The 18366-nt window shown below is 50.7% G+C and overlaps 2 protein-coding genes across 9 annotated transcripts in view; both read left to right on the top strand.

Moving 5' to 3' along the window:
- GPATCH8 (G-patch domain containing 8) overlaps positions 1–18366 on the top strand; it is a 173739-nt gene that overhangs the window by 28802 nt on the left and 126571 nt on the right. The window contains exon 1 of one of the 8 annotated variants that reach the window (XM_050334733.1): positions 11816–11836. The exons of 6 other annotated variants lie outside the window; for them this stretch is intronic. The gene's annotated coding sequence lies outside the window, so the exon portion shown is untranslated. Of the gene's footprint in view, positions 1–11815; positions 11837–11869; positions 11896–18366 lie in introns of those variants that run through there. One more of the 8 variants, XM_050334739.1, reaches the window with a different exon arrangement.
- Positions 1–18366, top strand: part of MYO1D (myosin ID) — a 140698-nt gene that overhangs the window by 90949 nt on the left and 31383 nt on the right. The window lies entirely within an intron of this gene.

Here is an 18366-nt window from a genome sequence, read left to right as displayed (position 1 = left end):
AGGAATCCTGTTCCTTTCCCTTGGATGAGTCCCCAAAGCTGCAGCCTTTGTGCCACCCGTGCCACCCTCCACCCCAGCCACTTGTGATGGTGTGACCATCAGCCTGAAGTGTTGCACCTTCATCTAAGGGTGCAAACTGCTGATTTGCAGGGCTTTTTACTGATTTTAACACTGACACTGCTATCTTTAAAAAGAATTAGGTTTAATCTCATCACTGTCTGTAGGAGAATGGCACTTAAATACACTTCTATGCTGACAAGCTCCACTTAAATTAGCATTATTTTAGTGCTTCAAATGCCAAATCTCTACCACAGCTGGTTAAAAGGGAGAGCTGGTCTAAAAGCCCCTTTTTCCCAACATCCAAGAGAAGTTCCTGGATTAAGGGTAACACACAGGACAACTCGCATTTAGTTTTCCTAAAATCCAAATATCACGGTTTCCCTCCTTGGAGCAATGTCTGTAAATCGAAATAGAAGGAAAGATTCGTGGTTTTTAGTCAGTCTCAATTTTCTTGAGAGTCAGAAACCGCTGTCAGTGATGGGATTAGCTGACCCCTGGCTGGAGAGGGGCTTTGGGAATTCCTCATTAACCAGGATTAGCTGGAGGTCGTGTGCCCCCCGTGGCAGGGGTCAAGTTTCTCTGTCCTGCCTGTAAGGAGGTGGTTGCTGAGAGCAAAGCCTGCATCCAGCAGTGGAGTCTCGAGCCTGGAAGTTCGATTTGTGACCCACAGTGGGATTTAAGAGCTCTGCTCCACGTGGGAGCAGCTCCCGTGGGTTACAGGGCTCTCACTGAGGCCCTCTCTGAACATGCAGAGCAATTTCCAGCCATCCCCACGTCCCTCCTGAACCCCCCCTGAGGTTCTGAGGTGCCACAGCCACCTGTGGTTGTGTGGGGGGTAGAAAGTAATGATATTTTAACTATTTGTGCAATAAAATCGTGTCAGTTCAGTGCCAGTCAGTGGGTAGGAAAGGGGAGGGGGAGGCTGGTGGGGTCACCTGTGCTGAGGATGCTCAAACCTTCTCATTCAGGTGCTTTGTGTCAGATTTTACTGTTTTTCCAAACACTTTGAGGTGGAAACTTCATTGCCTCGTACATCTGTGTGGGAATTTTGGAGATTTTCAGCAATAAACAGATTAGACACTTCAGAACAGGCCTAGAGGTGGCATCTTTAGATTCTGAATTCTGGCAGCTGCTTTTGGAGACACGGCCCTGCTCCTGTTCTTGGCCATAAAAGGCTTCAGGTTTGGGAATGTTTTGCCTGAGTTCACATCTTTTCACCTGCCTGAAGCTGCATCTTTTAAAATGATTGCTGGTTGGAATGGTATTACCTGGAGCTCACGAGTGAGTTGTTTACAGAGTGTAAAACCAACAGGATGCTTTTGTGAGCTGTGAAATGTTCAGTGCAGTTACCAGGAGTTTGAATCGTGCTTCTGATAGATGAGGTAAATTTAGGGTTTTTTTTTAAAACAATGCACTTATTTGGGCAGCTGAAATCCCAACAGAAATTGTGGGAATGCTGACGTGGCCACAGCAAGTTGATGTCTGCCTGCAAAGCACGTCCATGAGCTGAGTTCCCCTGGTGTTTCCTGCTGTTCTCTGGCTGTCTCAGCCCCAGGGATGGGCAGCTCCTGCCAGAGCCCTTGCCCCTGCCAGTTGAGTGAGGGCATGGAATAGCTGGGAACATCCTCTGGACTCTCTGACTGGGAAGATCTGATGGGACCCACGTTCCTTTCTCTCTCCCCATCCTTGGCTCTCCCACTGTGACCCTGTGTGGGTGCTGTGACCTGAGCACCTGGGGGGTGTTCAGGCAGCTCAGGTGTCCCCACAGAAGGTTCCCAAGGCCCACCCTGTTCCCCTTTGTTCATTTGTTGCTGTGTTGGGGCTGGCAGGGTTTGTTCTGTCTCGCTGCCCACGCGTTGGGATCACTGTGTCACTGCTCTCCCGTGCTTTCTGTTCCCGAATCCCCACATTGTCTGCAGCCACAGCCCTTGGTTTCCTTCCAGGATTCCTGGAGGGCAGGGGGAGTTACCAGTACACAGCAATCCCTGCAGAAACCCAGCAGAAAATCACTTGCCTGAGGGTAATTTGGTGTTTTCCAGTGAGCTCCCAGACCTGTCAGACCAGTTTTGAATCCTCAGAGTGCCCTGGGTCCGTTTTCCTTAGTTCTGGGGCCTCCCCCGGTGTGCCTGGAGCAGGAATTCACACCCATGGATCTCACACCACCCCAAGGTGCATATGTTAGAGAATCATGGAATGGTTTGAGTTGGAAGGGACCTCAAAGCCCACCCAGTGCCACCCCCTGCCACGGGCAGGGACACCTTCCACCAGCCCAGGCTGCTCCAACCTGGCCTTGGACACTCCCAGGGATCCAGGGGCAGCCACAGCTTCTCTGGGCAACCTGTGCCAGTGCCCAGAATATGTGGGGAAAATAGAGATATATATATATATATATTTTATATATGTATAAAATGTGTCATTTCTATGTATATAAATAGATTTAAAAAACCTGAGGAGGGGGAATCTGTGCCATCATAGAACAGAACCCCAGAACCATCAAGGCTGGAAGAGACCTTCAGGATCATCCAGCCCTCTGTAACCCTTTAACTACTAAACCAGGTAGATCAGCCTTTCAAAGCAAAGTGGATGGGGATGGAGAGAAACACCCTGTAAATACCCATTTTCAAGCCCATTGTGCCAGAGAATTTTGTGTATTTTTTGATGCTGTCTGTAAACAAAGCCAGAGGAGATCCCACATGATGTGACTTTGCTTGTTTAGGGGGAAATGCTCAGCTCAGTGATGAGCACAAATCGTTTGATTAAAATGGATTCAAGCTTTGTTATTTATTTGAATTTTTTTTCCACTGATAAGGAGAAACAAACCTTCCAGCTCAGGCCCAGGAATCAGGCAAGAGGTTAAACCTTTAATTTGCCATAAAGTTGTGCTTTTTTACATATCAAAACTCAGCTGATTTTCATCAGGTTGAGACTGTTCCTTTCTTATAAAGCTCTTTTACCTTCCTGTGGTAGAAACCTCGATTAACTGCTGGGATTTATAGATCAGGGAGCTAAAACAGCACCTTCTGTGTAGCCACTGACAGTCTGGAGGGGATGATGGGGATGTTAACCTTGGGTTTCTGGGACAAAGCAAGAAAGAGGAGCCCAGCCTGGGATTTAAGCTGGTGATGTGTCTTCCCAAAGGCTCATTTCAAGGAAATAACCATCTCCCAGGGCAGAGCCTGCACACAAGGGAGGGGTGTGACCCCTGGCATCAAATCAATCTGTCACTTCAGCTTTGAGGAGGATCCCTGAGCTGACAGGGGGTGTCCAGGGCTCATTCCCAGGCAGCTTCCAGAGGTGCTGGTGAGATCCAGAGGAGCTCAGACCACTCAGCTGCTCCCAAACTGCTGTTTCCTGTGATCTGTCCTTTGTCCCCACTGCCAGCTCTGATCAGCCGTGCCAGGCTGGCACCACTGTCAGCAGGGCTGGGGCTGACAAAGGCCCAGATCTGATCCATGTCACACTTCCCTGGCATTCCCTGAGCTTTGTTTTTGTGCAGGGTTTCCAGTCAGAATCCATTTTTGGGGGAGATTCTGCTGGGTTTGAGTTGAGCCACAGCTTTTAACCACCCTGGGCAAGGGTGGTGGCAAAGGGAGAGGAGTTTCCTTATACAAAATAAATGTGGGGGAAAAAAACATGGTTAAGTTTAGGTTAAAGAATAGGTTAAAGTAGAAAAAGTGGGTTTAATTCTCTTGGCTTGTCTTAAGGACTTAAAAAAAATCTTCCAGGGTTTAGCTAAAATTTACCTTTGGCTGATTTATGGTATTTATAAGGTTGGATGGGGCTTGGAGCAACCTGGGCTGGTGGGAGGTGTCCCTGCCCATGGCAGGGGGTGGGATTGGATGGGCTTTAAGGTCCCTTCCAACCCAAACCATTCCATGATTCCATGCTAATCATCTCTGGCAGTTCCTCAGTTGTAATTTGGGTAGAGAAATGACAGTTCTCCTTCGGAAAATGCATTGCCTGGATGAAAGGTTTGTTCTTCTGAGTGACTCCAGGATGTGGAGAGGTGGAGATGCAGCACCTGGTGAGACTCAGTGTCTGTTTGAAGTATCATATTTTATATTCTATATATTTTATATTTTGGAAAACTGTTGTTTTTCCAAACACTTGTCCTGTGAGAAGGGAGCTCATGAAGGAACTCAGAAGAAGATCATTCCCTGGCTTAAAACTCCTCTCCCCACTGCTGCTGCTGTTCACTCTCTGCTGGGTCAGGAAAGCCTCCCCAGCTCACATTCCCACGGAAAACCAGCTTTTTGTTACACTTCTCAAAGTGTTCCTGGCATGGGGAAAAAATCCTTATCTCCCTCAGCCCTGGGTTTGTAATATTGGGAACACCATGAGCTCAGGAGAGGGGTTTGGGCTCTCAGCAGGCTCATCAGTTTAGTTTTTGCAGCAGGACTGGGAATCCTTTATTTGAGTCTTGGCCTCTCCATCTCAAGTCAGTTCTCTGCCCGATACCATGAAGAGTAGCAATTTATTGTATTTTCTGGCCTTTTTTTTTTTAAGTCTGAAGTGGTTTATTGGTGAGTTTTTCCTTCCCCAATCTGTGTCCTGCTGCTGTTGTATTGTCAGCACCAGTTCTGTCCCAGACCCTCTGGAAAGAGGGCTCTGCTGTGACTGAAACACGTCCCAGTTCCTTTATTCCAGCATTTTTGGGTAACTGTGGTGCTTTCCCATCCACAAGCAGCACCTGGATGCTGAAGCTCCACCCAGTGTCCTCCTGGGATGGAGCTCTTGGTAGGAATGAAGTTGTTGGAGCTTGATGTGCTTGGAAGGAGATTTAACAGTTCCTGTGGTCTGGTCCCTTGGGGTCTCCTGGAATTGTTTTGTATTGGGGAAATCTTAACCCAGGACACTTCAAAATCATTGATTGCTTTGGAAGTTTGGACCCAGATTTTCCTCAGAAACTGTAATTCCTGTGGAAAGAGGTCTCCAGTGACCCAGAGGAGCTCTCAGTGACTAAAGGTCCTCTCTAGTGACCCAGAGGAGCTCTCAGTGACCCAAAACTGCTCTCCAGTGACCAAAGGAGCTCCCCAGCCCTCCACCCCATTGTGATGAATTCCCTCATTCAGCTTTTGCCTTTGAGCTGCCCAGTTCATTCCCTCTCTGCAAGTCATGGATTAAAGAGGTGAATCCTTTCCTTTCTTGGCCAGGCTGTAGCAGCAGGGGGAAACTGGAAGAATTATTTGTGGTGTGGGGGGTAAAAACCCCCAGCATTTAGACTGTCAGGAGTGGTGATACAACATCCTGGAATAGAAAATCCAAAGCCTTCCTCCTCCTCCTCCTCCTCCTCCTCCTCCTCCTCCTCCTCCTCCTCCTCCTCCTCCTCCTCCTCCTCCTCTGGGGTTAGAGAAGCCATCAGACCCCTAGGTATGAACATTGACAATATTTTAAAGCACTTAACATTTTCTGTGGCCTTTTATGAGTCTCTGTCCAGCTCCCTCCTGTCCTTGAGACATTTCTGATCAGAATATAACTCCAGTTATATTTCAGGGTGTTCATTATCACACCTTTCTAACATGCTGTTATTTTCAGTGCTGCACCACAGCTCTGGCCATTCATTCATTCATTCATTCATTCATTTATTCCAACTGGGAAAGTTTGACACGAGTTCACACTTTTTTTTTTTCCCCCTGGAAGTGTTCAAAAGACCTGTGGAAGTGGCACTTGGGTGGTGAGCACAGAGGTGCTGCTGGGTTGAGGGTTGGACTCTATGATCTTTTTTAAATGATTCTGTGATTCCATGAACCATCACTGTGCCCACTGTTAACAACCTGACAGTGGAATAAAGTTCTCCTGAAGAGCCTTGGGTGGTACAAACACAGCCCAAAATCACAGTCACAGAGTCATGGGATGGTTGGGGTGGGAAGGAACCTTAAAGCCCATCCAGTGCCACCCCCTGCCACGGGCAGGGACACCTTCCACCAGCCCAGGTTGCTCCAACCTGGCCTTGGACACTTCCAGGGATCCAGGGGCAGCCTCAGCTTCTCTGGGCAACCTGTGCCAGGGCCTGCCCACCCTCCCAGCCAACAATTCCTTCCCAATATCCCATCTAACCCTGCCCTCTGGCAGTTTGAAGCCATTCCCCCTTGTCCTGTCCCTTTTTGTGAACAGTCTCTCTCCATGTTTCTTGTAGCCCCTTCAGGTCCTGCAAGGTCACAATCAGGTCACCCCAAAACTTCTTTTCCCCAGGCTGAACAATCCCAGCACTCCCAGCCTTTCCTCCCAGCAGAGCTGCCCCATCCCTCTGCCCATCCTGGTCCTCCTCTGGACTCTCTGCAGCAGCTCCCTGTGCTGTTCCCAGGGCTGGGGCAGCTCTGCAGGGGGAGGTCTCAGACCCCCAGGGGGGATTTCTGGGCTTCCAGAGCACAAGGCTGGGGCACTTCCAGCCTCTCATCCATTGACAGCAACCCCACTGATCCCAGAGCAGCCTGTGGCACTTCCACCAGCTCAGGGTGTGTTTCCCCAGTGAAGGGGGTGAACAGTGATGGTCCTGCTGTTGGTTTATCTCCCCCAGAGCCCTCCAGGAGCAGATGGTCCCACCTTGGCTGCCCTTCCTGGGCTCTCTTCCCCCCAGCACGTGGTCAGGCTGTGACAGCCCCATCTGCCCCCAGCCCTGTGCTGGGCACTGGGAGCCTCCCAGTGCTTCCCAAATCCCTCCCAGAGCCAGCTTTCCCATTTTGGCTTTATCTGGGAAGGAAGGGGTGTTGTAATAATTCCTGCCATCTGCCTGGCAGATCGTGTGCTGGAGCAAAGGGATGCTGGGTTGGCAAACAGCTCCTGGAGAGGAGGAATCCTCCCCCCTGCCTGCAGTCCCTGTGCTCCTGAGCTGCTCCAAAAGCTGCAGGTTTGGGCCCAAAACAGATGCAGATGTATTTTGGTGTCAGCACCTGCTGCCACATCCCAGCCCAAACCAATCCCAGATCCCAGCACCTGCTGCCACATCCCAGCCCAAACCAATCCCAGATCCCAGCACCTTCTGCCACATCCCAGCCCAAACCAATCCCAGATCCCAGCACCTGCTGTCACATCCCAGCCCAAACCAATCCCAGATCCCAGCACCTGCTGTCACATCCCAGCCCAAACCAATCCCAGATCCCAGCACCTGCTGTCACATCCCAGCCCAAACCAATCCCAGATCCCAGCACCTGCTGTCACATCCCAGCCCAGACCTGCCCCCTGTGTCCTCCCTGGGCTGTGGGAAGGGACCAATCCAGGCTGGCAGCACCAGCAGCTGCTGCTCCCAAATCTTTGGGCGTGAAAAGCGGCTCGTGGTGATGCCCAAATGTCACCCTGGGTTGTGCAGCCCCTTCTGCTCCCAGGGAGTCACTCCCAGGGTGGGTTTCCCACCTTAAATTCCCACCAGGCCCAGGGTCAGGCTTAGGAACAGCTTTGCCTTTTTAATCTCACACCTTCAGGTTTTGGAACATCAGTCCAAAAGGTGTTTCTGTAAAGGTGAGGATTTCCAGGCTCTAATATTTTGAGAGAGGTGGGAATTTAACAAAATAGGGGGTCATGTTTGAAACAATAGGGGGAAAAGATGTATTTTTCTCTTGAGTATTTAATATTCAAGGGAATATCAAATGTTGGTATTGATACATTTGATATTTGATAAATATTTCTGCCACTTTTTGCATTCTTACAGAAAGTATCATCAGGAATCATTAGAATTATAGAATATGACTCTATTTAGTGGTTTCAGTCTGTTTAGTGACTCTAATTAGTGATTTTTCTCAGAACTCACATATTATGCTTAGAGGGGAGGTTTGGGTTGGGTTTTTTTTAATTTGTTTTTTGTCCTCTCTCATAAAACCTGGATGTGCTGAAGACCCCAAGCTCAGCATTTGGAATTTTCAGAGATGTCTAAGGAGCTTTTTAAATGGACATTAAAGATCTGGCAAAAACCACAACAATTCCTTCTGAAGCCAAAGTCAAATAAATTACTATTTAAACTTGTGGCTCCGTGAACCTGGGGAAAAACAAACCCAAACCATTTATCTCTTGACGGAATTCTCAGCTTTTATTTTATCTTTTTGTGTTTTAATGTGTGAGCTGAAGGTTTAAAGCTCGTGGTATGAAGCAAAACAGGCTGGGAAAAGAAAAAAAGAATCATGTTCCTGATGGAAAACTGCAGTAGAACGACTTCATCTGCTGAGTCTGGTGTCTCTCCTTAAAAATCCTCCTTGTCATGTCTTACCCAAATATCTGTTTGGTCCATGGTTCTCCTTTCCCCCCACCCTTTTTACTCCACCAAATTCCTAAATAAACTGTGTGGGGTTTTTAAGCACTATGAGACAGATTTGCAGAAGTGCAGTGATGGTGATTTTTGTGGTTAGTTTTAATGTGTTGGCTTGGTTTCAGCCCTTCAGAGCCTTTAAATCACTTTTTGATTTGCTGTTGCTTAAACATTGCTCTCCCCACACACACACACACACTTTTCAAAACACATTGAGGATCATCCAAGGCAAATTTCCTTGGAAATCTGCTTTGTTCACGGAGTCAGGCTGGAAGCCTTTGCTCCTGCCTGTAGCTGGGGAGTTGTGTGTAATAATTTCTTGCCCAAAATAGGATGTTTTATGGGATGTTCTAATGCTAAATTGAGGGGAAAAGAAAAGAGGTTGCTGGTGTGGATTCCCCAAAATCTTTTTTTCCAGATTTTTTTCCCTGAGTAAAGAAGGTTTTTGTGAGGGTGGGCAGGCCCTGGCACAGAGTGGGCAGAGAAGCTGTGGATGCCCCTGGATCCCTGGAAGTGTCCAAGGCCAGGTTGGAGCAACCTGGACTAGTGGAAGGTGGAATGGGATGCCCTTTAAGGTCCCTCCCATCCTGTGATTGTGGGATAAAATCTCTGTTCAGAGGAACCATCTGGAGTTCAGGCTCTCCCCCCACCTGACGTGGTGGCTGGATCAGGGTCCTGCCTCTCTCTGTCCCAGCTCCCAGGACAGCACTGGGAGCTGTGTCATTCCCAGTCCTGAGCTCTGGGATCCCTTGGGGATGCTTTAAACAGCTGAAAAAGTCCCACAGTGGGAAATGTCACCTTATAAAGGATCTGCCCTCAGAAAGAGCTGCTGGCTGATGGGGCTGGAGCTGCCCAGCCTGGAAATGATCGGAGTGACAGCCTGGTGTGCCTGCAAACCTGGGGTTTGGAGGCAGAACATCAAGTTCTCAGGGATGGAGGGGCAGGGGGAAAGATCTGCAGCACAGTGGATGTTCCTGTGTGGGATGAAACAGGCTCAGAGCTGAGCAGGCTCTGCCAGGACCTGCCATACCCATCCCTGCTCCAGTGCTTTATCCCACACCCAGCACCAGCATCACCACCCTGCAGCCTCTCCCAGGCAGCTCCACGGGGTCCTTTCCTGGCAGTTCAGTGGGAATTGGTGCAGTTGGAGATGCCTCCAGCATCTCCACAGCGCTGCTCTTCCCGAGGGGAGAACAATGAGCCATTTTCTGCCCGCGGCGCTCCCGGGTTTGACGAGCAGTTGGCAAAACTGTGATCATGGAGCCACAGGATATCCTGAGCTGGGAGGGACCCTGGAGTGCAGCTCCTTGGAGGGGGTTTGGGGACGTGCTGAAGGGTTTGTTGCCCCTGCAGGGCACAGGGAGAAGTTTGAGGGCCCCTCAGTCCATGGCTGGAATGGCTGGGGATTACTGATCTCATTCAGCTTTCAGTACTGATCTCATTCCATTTTATCCCAGCCTTTCCTTTAGGGATTTCATTTGGGAGCTGCAGCATTGGGGGGGTAAATGCAATTCAGGTGATATAAAGCCCAAGAAGCACCTGCTGCTTCCACCTCTGGATCCCATCCAGCCCTGGGCTCTGCCTTGGAGTTTTGTTGTCATTGGGCTGCTTTTCCTTCCCACTGATGGGAATGTTGGGGTAGGAGGAGCTCTGGCCACACACCAGGCATGGAGAACAGCGAGCTACTCCTCCAGCAGCAGCAAACTCAGACTTCCCAGCAGCATCATTTTCCAAATCCCATCTCTCCTGGTATCCTGAGGACCTCGAGGAGCAGCACTGGGCCTGTTTCCAGGCTCCTCAGCAGCCAAGGCTCGGGAACAACCTGCTGGTTTCATTCTTAGAGGCAGAACAGAACAGGGTTTAAACTTGGATGTCAAACAGCATTTCCACAGCACTGCCCAGCACGTCTGACACTGCAGCTGAGCTGGGCCCTCCTTCCTGCTCCCTTTGCTCCCCCTTTTCTCCCCTCTGGAAGCTCCTGCTCCGTGCCAGGGCCACTCAGTCCATGCAGGGCTGAGTGACCCCACAAATGTGGGAGCAGAGCAGCTGGGGAGGGGGTTCCTGCTTTGCAGCCAGCAGGATCCTGTGCCAAACGTTTGGATCCAGGGAATGCTGCCCCTGGATCCAGTGTGAGCGCTCCAGGGAGCTCTGTGGGGAAGGGGCAGGGAAAGGGCTTTGTCCAAGGTGGCCTTGTCCTTCTGAGTGGCTCAGTTTGGGGCTCAGTCCACTGGTGACACCCTCCTGGCCTGGAACATCCCTCCCTTTGCCCAGCTGGCCTTCGCCTTGGCATCCCAAGGGCATCTCCACAGCCATCCTCCCTCTCACTTCCCATCTCTCCTCTGTCCCATCCCTAAAAAGCACAAGGTGCTTCCCAAGCTCCTGCACAAAGGGCAGTTTGGTTTTCTTCCCAACTCTCTCTTCTTCCATTTTTTTCTTCTATTTCCCCCTCCCCAGATCCCTCTGTAGAACAGGGGCAGGGAGGAGTGCCTTGAGGTTCATTTCCTCAGCACAAAAATCTCGAGAGGTGGGAAAAGCCCTCCAAAAGGAAAGCAAATAACGCTCCGAATCCATTAAATCCCCCATGGCTTAAAATCCCAGCACGCCTCTCCCCGTATCCCTCATCAGCAGCTTCCTCCACGCACCCAGTTCCATACTGGGAGCCCAGGCAGCAGCTCTGGGGGGTGGTGATGTGTGTCCATGGCATGAGTGAGGGGATGCCCATCCCAGGAGGACACAGCTGCTCCCAGGAAGGTCCCACAGCTCCTCCTCCGGCCTCGCTGCCATCCCATCACTCCCTTCCCTCTCCAGCATTCCCCTCAGCTCAGGACCCCAGCAAACCAAAACCAACCACCACAACAACAAAAAAAACCTCCACCATGATCATATTTACTGGTGACCTACTTAAAATCCCGTCTCCTCAGCCCTGTTTGGTGTGTGCTGCAGTGCTGGCTGGCTCGACTCTCCCAGGGATTGCAGGCGGAATGATAATGAATTCAAAGCGTGGCCCTTCTCTTGCTCAACTCTACTTTCTCAGGGACGTGGTTTATTTTTTATTGCATCATTTAGACTTCTTCTTTTCTCCCCCCCACCCCTCCCTTTTGCTTGTGATGTATTATTCCCATTTTTGGTGTCCCTGCTCTGTGCTCTGGCTGCGGGCAGAGCTGCTGTTTGAAGCGGTGCCGTTAAAAATCACGGGATGCCTTCATCTTGTGGTAATTTCTCTGTTTGTTTTTGAGGAAAATGAGGCTTTTTAGTTCTATCCTGGCCTGGAGAGTCTGAGCTGTGCTGTCAGAGGCTTGTGTGGAGCGTCATTTTTTTCTTTCTGGTGAAAATAACCCAGCAGAGGTGATGATTTATTTATCAAATGCTTTACACCTACTCCAGTGTATTTTTGTAGGGTTGCTGTAAATGGGTTTGTAAATGCAGGAGGGGAAGTAAATCAGCATTTTGCATATACAGAGAGGCATGGAATGATTTGGGTTGGAGGTTGCCCAGAGAAGCTGTGGCTGCCCCTGGATCCCTGGAAGTGTCCAAGGCCAGGTTGGATGGGGCTTGGAGCAACCTGGGCTGGTGGAAGGTGTCCCTGCCCATGGCAGGGGGTGGCACTGGGTGGGATTTAAGGTCCCTCCCAACCCAAACCATTCCATGGTTCTGGGATTCCATAATCACAGCTGAAATGCTCATTTCTGATGACTCCAGAACCTTCTGGGTTTACACCTCCAGGGGCACAAAGCAGCCCATGTTTTCATGCCAGCCTGAATCCCCTGGCCTCAAATCCAAACTGAATTTCGAAGCACGTGGATAGAAACACATAAAACAAAAACTCTGGGGTGTCTTCTGCATTTCTTGGCCCCCAGTAACTGTGTTGTGGGAGCTCAGCCCTGTTGATTTTAGGTGTATGTAACAAATTCAGCTTCTTCAGGCAGTCCATAGAATCATGGAATTGTTCAGGTTGGAAAAGCCCTCCAAGATCAGAGTCCAACCATTCCCCAGCACTGCCAAGGCCACCACTACCCCTTGTCCCCAAGTGCCACATCTACATTTAAACCCCTCCAGGGATGGGGACTCCCCCACTGCCCTGGGCAGCCTGTTCAGATAACTGTGCAGATAATTCTTGTTTTCTCACCAAACACTGTTGCAGTTGGGGTTATTTTCATTATTGGAGGGGCAGAGGGAGCATTTCCCACCCTGTCCCTGCCAGCTCTGGGTTATTGCCACGTGCTGCCTCTGTAGGACGGGACACTGCCCTGTGCTGTCCCCACAGGAGGTGACAGCAATGGTGGAGGTGAGGGGAGAAGAGCTAATTAGCTCCTCTATACTGGTAAAACCACTCAGTATCTATGGAAATTAATTCAGTTTCTGGCTCCAGGGCACTGGCTTCAAATTAGAGTGTAAGTAATGTTTTGTTCTGCTCTAAGTAGTGAGGAGGAGCTGGTCAGGACAGAGCATAAACATGGGAACAGCTTGGTGCTGTTGCAGCTCCAGACTGCTGATTCAGGAGGAGGAACCTCAGCCCTGGTGTCTCCTGAGTCAGGCTCTGCCCTTTCCTCCAGCTGGGAGAACCCACAGGTGATGACTGAGCTGTCTAAAGTGAGTTTGGAGCCTTTGGAGTGGGTGTCACTGCCTCATCAGGGAAATTGGGATGCGTGTTCCTGTTCTCAGGCGTGATAGTCCTCACCCCTCCTCCCTCACAAACCACCAGCAGATAAATTGGGATTGACTGGAAGAGCTGCCAGAGAAGTTCTTGCCACAAAACGTGGCTCTGGGAGGAAGAAAAGCCGAGATTGCAGCGAGGAGTGTTGTCTGTCCAGGTCTGTGTCCAGGGGGGTGAGTGGGGGCAGGTTAAATGGAGTATCTAAAACTACCCAGAGCAAACAGGAGAATGAAACAGCTCTGTTTTTCTTGACCAGAGGGTCCCTGTCACAACCAGTGGGATTTTAATGCACACCATGTCCATCTGTGCCAGCTGCCCTCGTGGCTGGGTGGGCTCTGAGGGCTGATTCCACCTCACAAAGCACCCTGATCAGAAGTGTCTTGTCTCCTCATCTGCTTTAATTTCAATTAATCTTCCCGAGCCCGTGGTATAAATTAATATTTCCAGTCCACAGGGTGCCTTGCATAAAGGGTTTTTACATATAAATGGCACCATATATCCTGTAACTGAGCCATGATTCACGGGCTGATCCATGTTAGATCTGAGGTGGGAGCCAGCTGACTAATTTATACCAAGTAATTAGATTCTGAATTAAATGCACAAAAAAAGACTGCTATTTTTTTCCCCTTCCTTGCTTTTCCTTGTGTGAACTCAGATGAGCTGATACTGGAGAAGGAAGGGGGTGTTCTTCCTTCTCCATCACCCCATCCTGGTACCTGCTGGAAGCCTCGAGGAAGATTTACAGGGATGGCTCCTCCTCACAGGAATGTGTTTGTGTTTGCCTGGATAGATCCCTTTGACAGTGATGTTTTGATGATGTACAGGTGGAGGACAACCAAAAGCAATAAAATAAACATGTCTTTTTATAGGTCATGGAACGGGTTGGGTTGGAAGGGATGTTAAAGCCCATCCAGTTCCACCCCCTGCCATGGGCAGGGACACCTTCCTCTATCCCAGGTTGCTCCAAGCCCCATCCACCCTGGCCTTGGACACTTCCAGGGATCCAGGGGCAGCCCAGTCTCCCCAGCCAGCCCAGTCTCCCCAGCCAGCCCAGCTATTTTTAGCTTGGTTTCCCAGGGAAACGGGGGTTTTATGTGGCTGCTGCATCCTCAGATTGACAGGGAGGGAGGGAGGGAGCAAAGATCATTCTCTGGGAGGTTTTTTTGTGGTGAAAATGGCTCGTTTTGATTAAAGAGACAAGCCCTGCCATCTCAGGGCAGCCAACAGAGGGGGTTCAGCATCCCCAGCCTCGCTGCTCCCTCAACCCACCAGGTGCCCCAGCGTGGAAATGCCAGGCTGGGAGTGAGGGAAGGGTGCTGAGGGACAGGGAAGGGGTTTTTTGGGGGGGATTTATTGATTTTTTAGGAAAACAGACTGCAGTTGTTTCTCCACTCTCAGAGCATCTTCTTGGAAGCCTAAAAGGTGCTTTTGTGGTGCCTCCAGCCACGTGCAGCAGCATCTGCTGAATGCATCCTTTCCCTTTTTTAATGTAGGAAAGGGGAAAGGCTTTTCAGTGCCTGAACCCAGGACCTTGGGCTGCTGCAGACCTTTCACCCCCATGAGATTGGCACATTTGGGCTTGGTGCTCTCACCTAAATCCAGGCAGTGACCACTTTTCCTCCCAGGAACTTTGGAAGAGGTCAAAAGGGGTGATTAAAACCCTTAATCATCAGTGTGTCACCTCAGCAGCCAGCACATGTTGTGTTTCAGCTGGAGGGTGACGTGGGAGAGGATCCTGTTTGCCAGAGTCAGTCACCATGAGGTGCATCCCCATGACTCAGATGGGAAGTGGGGGGTGGAAGGGAACTTTTAACCACTAGAGGTGTCCAGTGCCACTTTTAAATCCCTTGTGGTACAACAGGGATCTGCCAAGGGCCGGTAGGTGGGACCCAGGACCTGCAGGAGCCTCCTGCCTTCCTACAGTGGCACAAGGGGTGTACCCAGGGTCTCTGAAATGCCACCAGAAGCCCGTGTTCAGGGCCTTCATTCCATCATCCACCTTCAGATCTGAGCAGGATTAATTATCTCCAGTAGTTCAGCAGCTCCCACTCCAGGGCAAGTGGGATAGGGAAGCCAATTCCCAACTTGTTCACTGCTGCTTGTTGTCCATCTGCAGTGTGGAGGGGGGTGTTTGCCCAGCTGCTGGGCAGGGCTGAGCTCGGCTCAGGGTGGAATTAATTTGCCTTGTAACAAGGAATTACATGAAGGCTTTTGAATGTTAATGGTCCTCTTGTGCCTCTGTGACAGCTCCACCGGTGCTGTATCCTGCAGATTGGCCAGGAGGAGCCAGGGAGGACAAGAGAAGGGAACAGGGCATGAGGATGAGCTTGGGAAGGGCAGAAAAAAAAAACCAGCTTGGAGGGAACTTGATTTAAAGAAAGCTCAGGCTGGTCCAGCCCTCACAGCTCAGTGGGACTGAGCTGGGATTTCAGTGCCCAGTGGAACTCCACACTGTGCTCCCTGTCCCCAGGAGATGCTGGGATGTGTCAGTGGGTGACAGGGGTCTCCCACTGGTGGGAAGCTCCCTGTGCAGCTGGAGGCTGAGGAACTGCAGGGTGAGGGATCAGTGCTGGTGACTCCTCTGCTGGGGGCTTCAACTTGGGGTTTCCTATCACAGAATGATTAAATCATCGAGGTTGGAAAAGTCCTCTGAGCTCATCAAGTCCGTTGCCAAGGCCACCACTGCCGTGTCCCCAAGTGCCACATCCCCAGGGCTTTTAAATCCCCCCAGAGATGGGGACTCCAGCAGTGCCCTGCACAGCCTGGGTCAGTGCTGTGTCCCAGAACAGGGACAGGGGGGTGATCCCGTGGGGATGGAGCTGGAGCTGCTGCCTTTGGTGTCAGTGGGGTGTGAGTGATGGACCTTGATGAGATAATGAGGTGAGCAAGGCTGGGCCATCACTGTTAGTCCTGCCTAGGCTGTTGCCACATATTTACTTTAAATAAATTGAGTGGCTTTTTGTATTTATGAAATCTGAGATGATACCTGCAGTGATTGATGACTTTGAGGTTACACCCAAAACTGTTCCCACTTCCTGTAGCTGTCACTGCCAGGCCTGAGCTGCCTCATCCTTCCCCTGGGCAGATCTCCTTCCCTGAGGGACCCTGTGCTCTTCATGTGCTCTTCATCCAACCCTGCCCAGCACTGGGATGTGCCACAGGGGCTTTGGATCAGCAGCACGAGGGGAATGGCTTCCCACTGACCTGGAAAAGGGTTAGATGGGACACTGGGGGGAAATCCCTCCCTGGGAGGGTGGGCAGGCCCTGGCACAGGTTGCCCAGAGAAGCTGTGGCTGCCCCTGGATCCCTGGAAGTGCCCAAGGCCAGGTTGGGTTAGTGGAAGGTGTCCCTGCCCATGGCAGGAGGTGGCACTGGATGAGTTTTAATGTCCCTTCCACCCAAAACCATTGCATGCTCTTGCCCACGGGATTAGAGGAGTGTTTTGGTCACATTTATGTGGAGAAAAGTAGCAAAATTGATGACTTATCTGAACCCAGAGAGGTCAGTGCTGCTGGCCCAGTGTCCATGACCTCCCTGGGATTCTGGATTCCTCATGAGGGGTCATGCAAACCCCACGTCAGTTGTGATCACACATCTCCCGTGGCTCGTGGCAGTTGTGGTTGTAGCTGGAGCTAAATATAGAGTGGGAAAGGGCAGGATGGCCAACACTGACCTAGGTCTGGGGTGTGGCATGGTTGGCTTTTTTTAAAGACTTCAGTAAAAGAGAGAAAAGCTGCCTGCCTGTCAACTTGGCTCCTCAGGGATGATGCTCTGTTTGCAGGAGGTTGCTCCCTGGTCAGCCCCCTTCCTTTGGGTTTGCTTAGAGAGCTCAACCACATTCAGCTCAGTGCAAACCTGAGTGGAGATGGGGAGGAAATCTGTGAGAATTTTTCGTGGTCCTCTGTCCCTGCCCCTGATTTGCTTTGTTGTTGCTGCTGGGGAGGTCACTGAGCCTCTCTGGGACAGCCAGAGCGTGCAGGACCCCACAGAGCCCACTCATGGGGCTCTCTGTCACTGGAAATCAATTAACTTCTTACTGCAAAGCTCATTAACCCAGAGAAAAACATCTTCAGGCCCTGGGTTATGAACAGTGAGGAGAGGAGGGATTGTGAGCCTGGAGAAGGCACAGAGCAGGTGAACGTTGCATTTGGCTCTATTTTGGGGGGCTGTTTGTCCAACCAGCTCCCAGCAGGCAGCAGTGGGATGGAGAAAACCAGGTTTCCTTAAGGATTGGGTCCTTTTCTCCTTGAAAATCAGCCCTGGCATAGCAGCTGATCCCTCCTCCCTGCTCACCTCCCACGGGAGCATCCCAGGCAGGAGATGGTGCATTTGCATTCCGTGTTGTGTGACAGCCAGGGACGTGGCAGGGCTGGCTTTGCTTTGCCTTTCCCCCACTGAAGTGTTTATTTGGATAACCTGCCAGTTCATTTTGCACTTTTAGTTTATTTATTAGTCCTCTCCCTCCCTCTGGGATTTTGGGGGCAGGGTGGGGACAGAGGGACTCTCAGTGCCAGTGGAGGGAACCAGCCTGAAATGCACCTTTGTCTTCAAAAGACGGAATTGTGTTTCTTCTTTCTCTCCCAAATATCAACTGTCAGCAGAGGGAAATGTGGGATGGCAAAGTTTTAAGTGTGCAACAGCTCTGTGGTTTGTTTTTTGTTTGTTTTTTTTTTACCAAGAGCTTATTTTTAACCATAAACTTTCCAGGGGAAAGTTCTCAACTTTCCTCTGCACTTAACAAAAAGGTCAGTTCCTGTCCCAGGCTGTCCTGTGGGAATCTGCTGCAAAGTCCTGCTCCCAGCTGGAGCCTTCACCTCCCCATCCCTGCTCCTGACTTTTGGGGCAGCCTTGGGTTGAATTCCCAGGAGTCCAGCAGAATTCCTGCCCTGTGTCTCAGTTTCTCAGAGCAGTGACCTGGCAGGGCTGGCATTCCAAGTGGCTTGGTAGGTGTAAATATCAGGGGAGATGGAGATCTCTGATCCATCTCTTTGTGCCCTTCCTCTCTGGGGGAGCTGCTGAGCCTCCCATCTCACTCTCCCCTCCCTGCCAGCGCTGCTGTGTCCAGGCAAAATTTTCCTCTGATGCCTCCACGGGGTTTGCACTGGGTTTGCTGCTTGCAGGTTTAATTGACCTGGGGTTCCTTTGTGTCTAGACAGGTGGGGGCAGGTGGGTGTCACCGTGAGGGCAGTTGGTGAAGGATCTTTGTGGGGTGACGCCCTCGCCCCGTCTCGTTTGAGGTGTGCCCTGATTCACCCAGGCCCTGCTGAAAGAGGCCTGATGGGCTTGGTTTCCTCGTTTCATCTGTCACCCTCCTTGTTTTCTTCCCAGCAGACTCAGAACTGCTTTTTCAAGCTACTTGCCCAGCTGGAATATCCCTAAATATGCATAAAGTCCCAAGTCACGTCTCCTGCACAGA

The sequence above is a fragment of the Myiozetetes cayanensis genome, unplaced genomic scaffold (assembly GCF_022539395.1).
Source record: "Myiozetetes cayanensis isolate MyiCay16 unplaced genomic scaffold, myiCay2020 scf58, whole genome shotgun sequence".
NCBI classification, from domain to species: Eukaryota; Metazoa; Chordata; class Aves; order Passeriformes; family Tyrannidae; genus Myiozetetes; species Myiozetetes cayanensis.
Note: the sequence above shows the minus strand (reverse complement) of the source record. Positions and strands in the feature narration are given on the sequence as shown.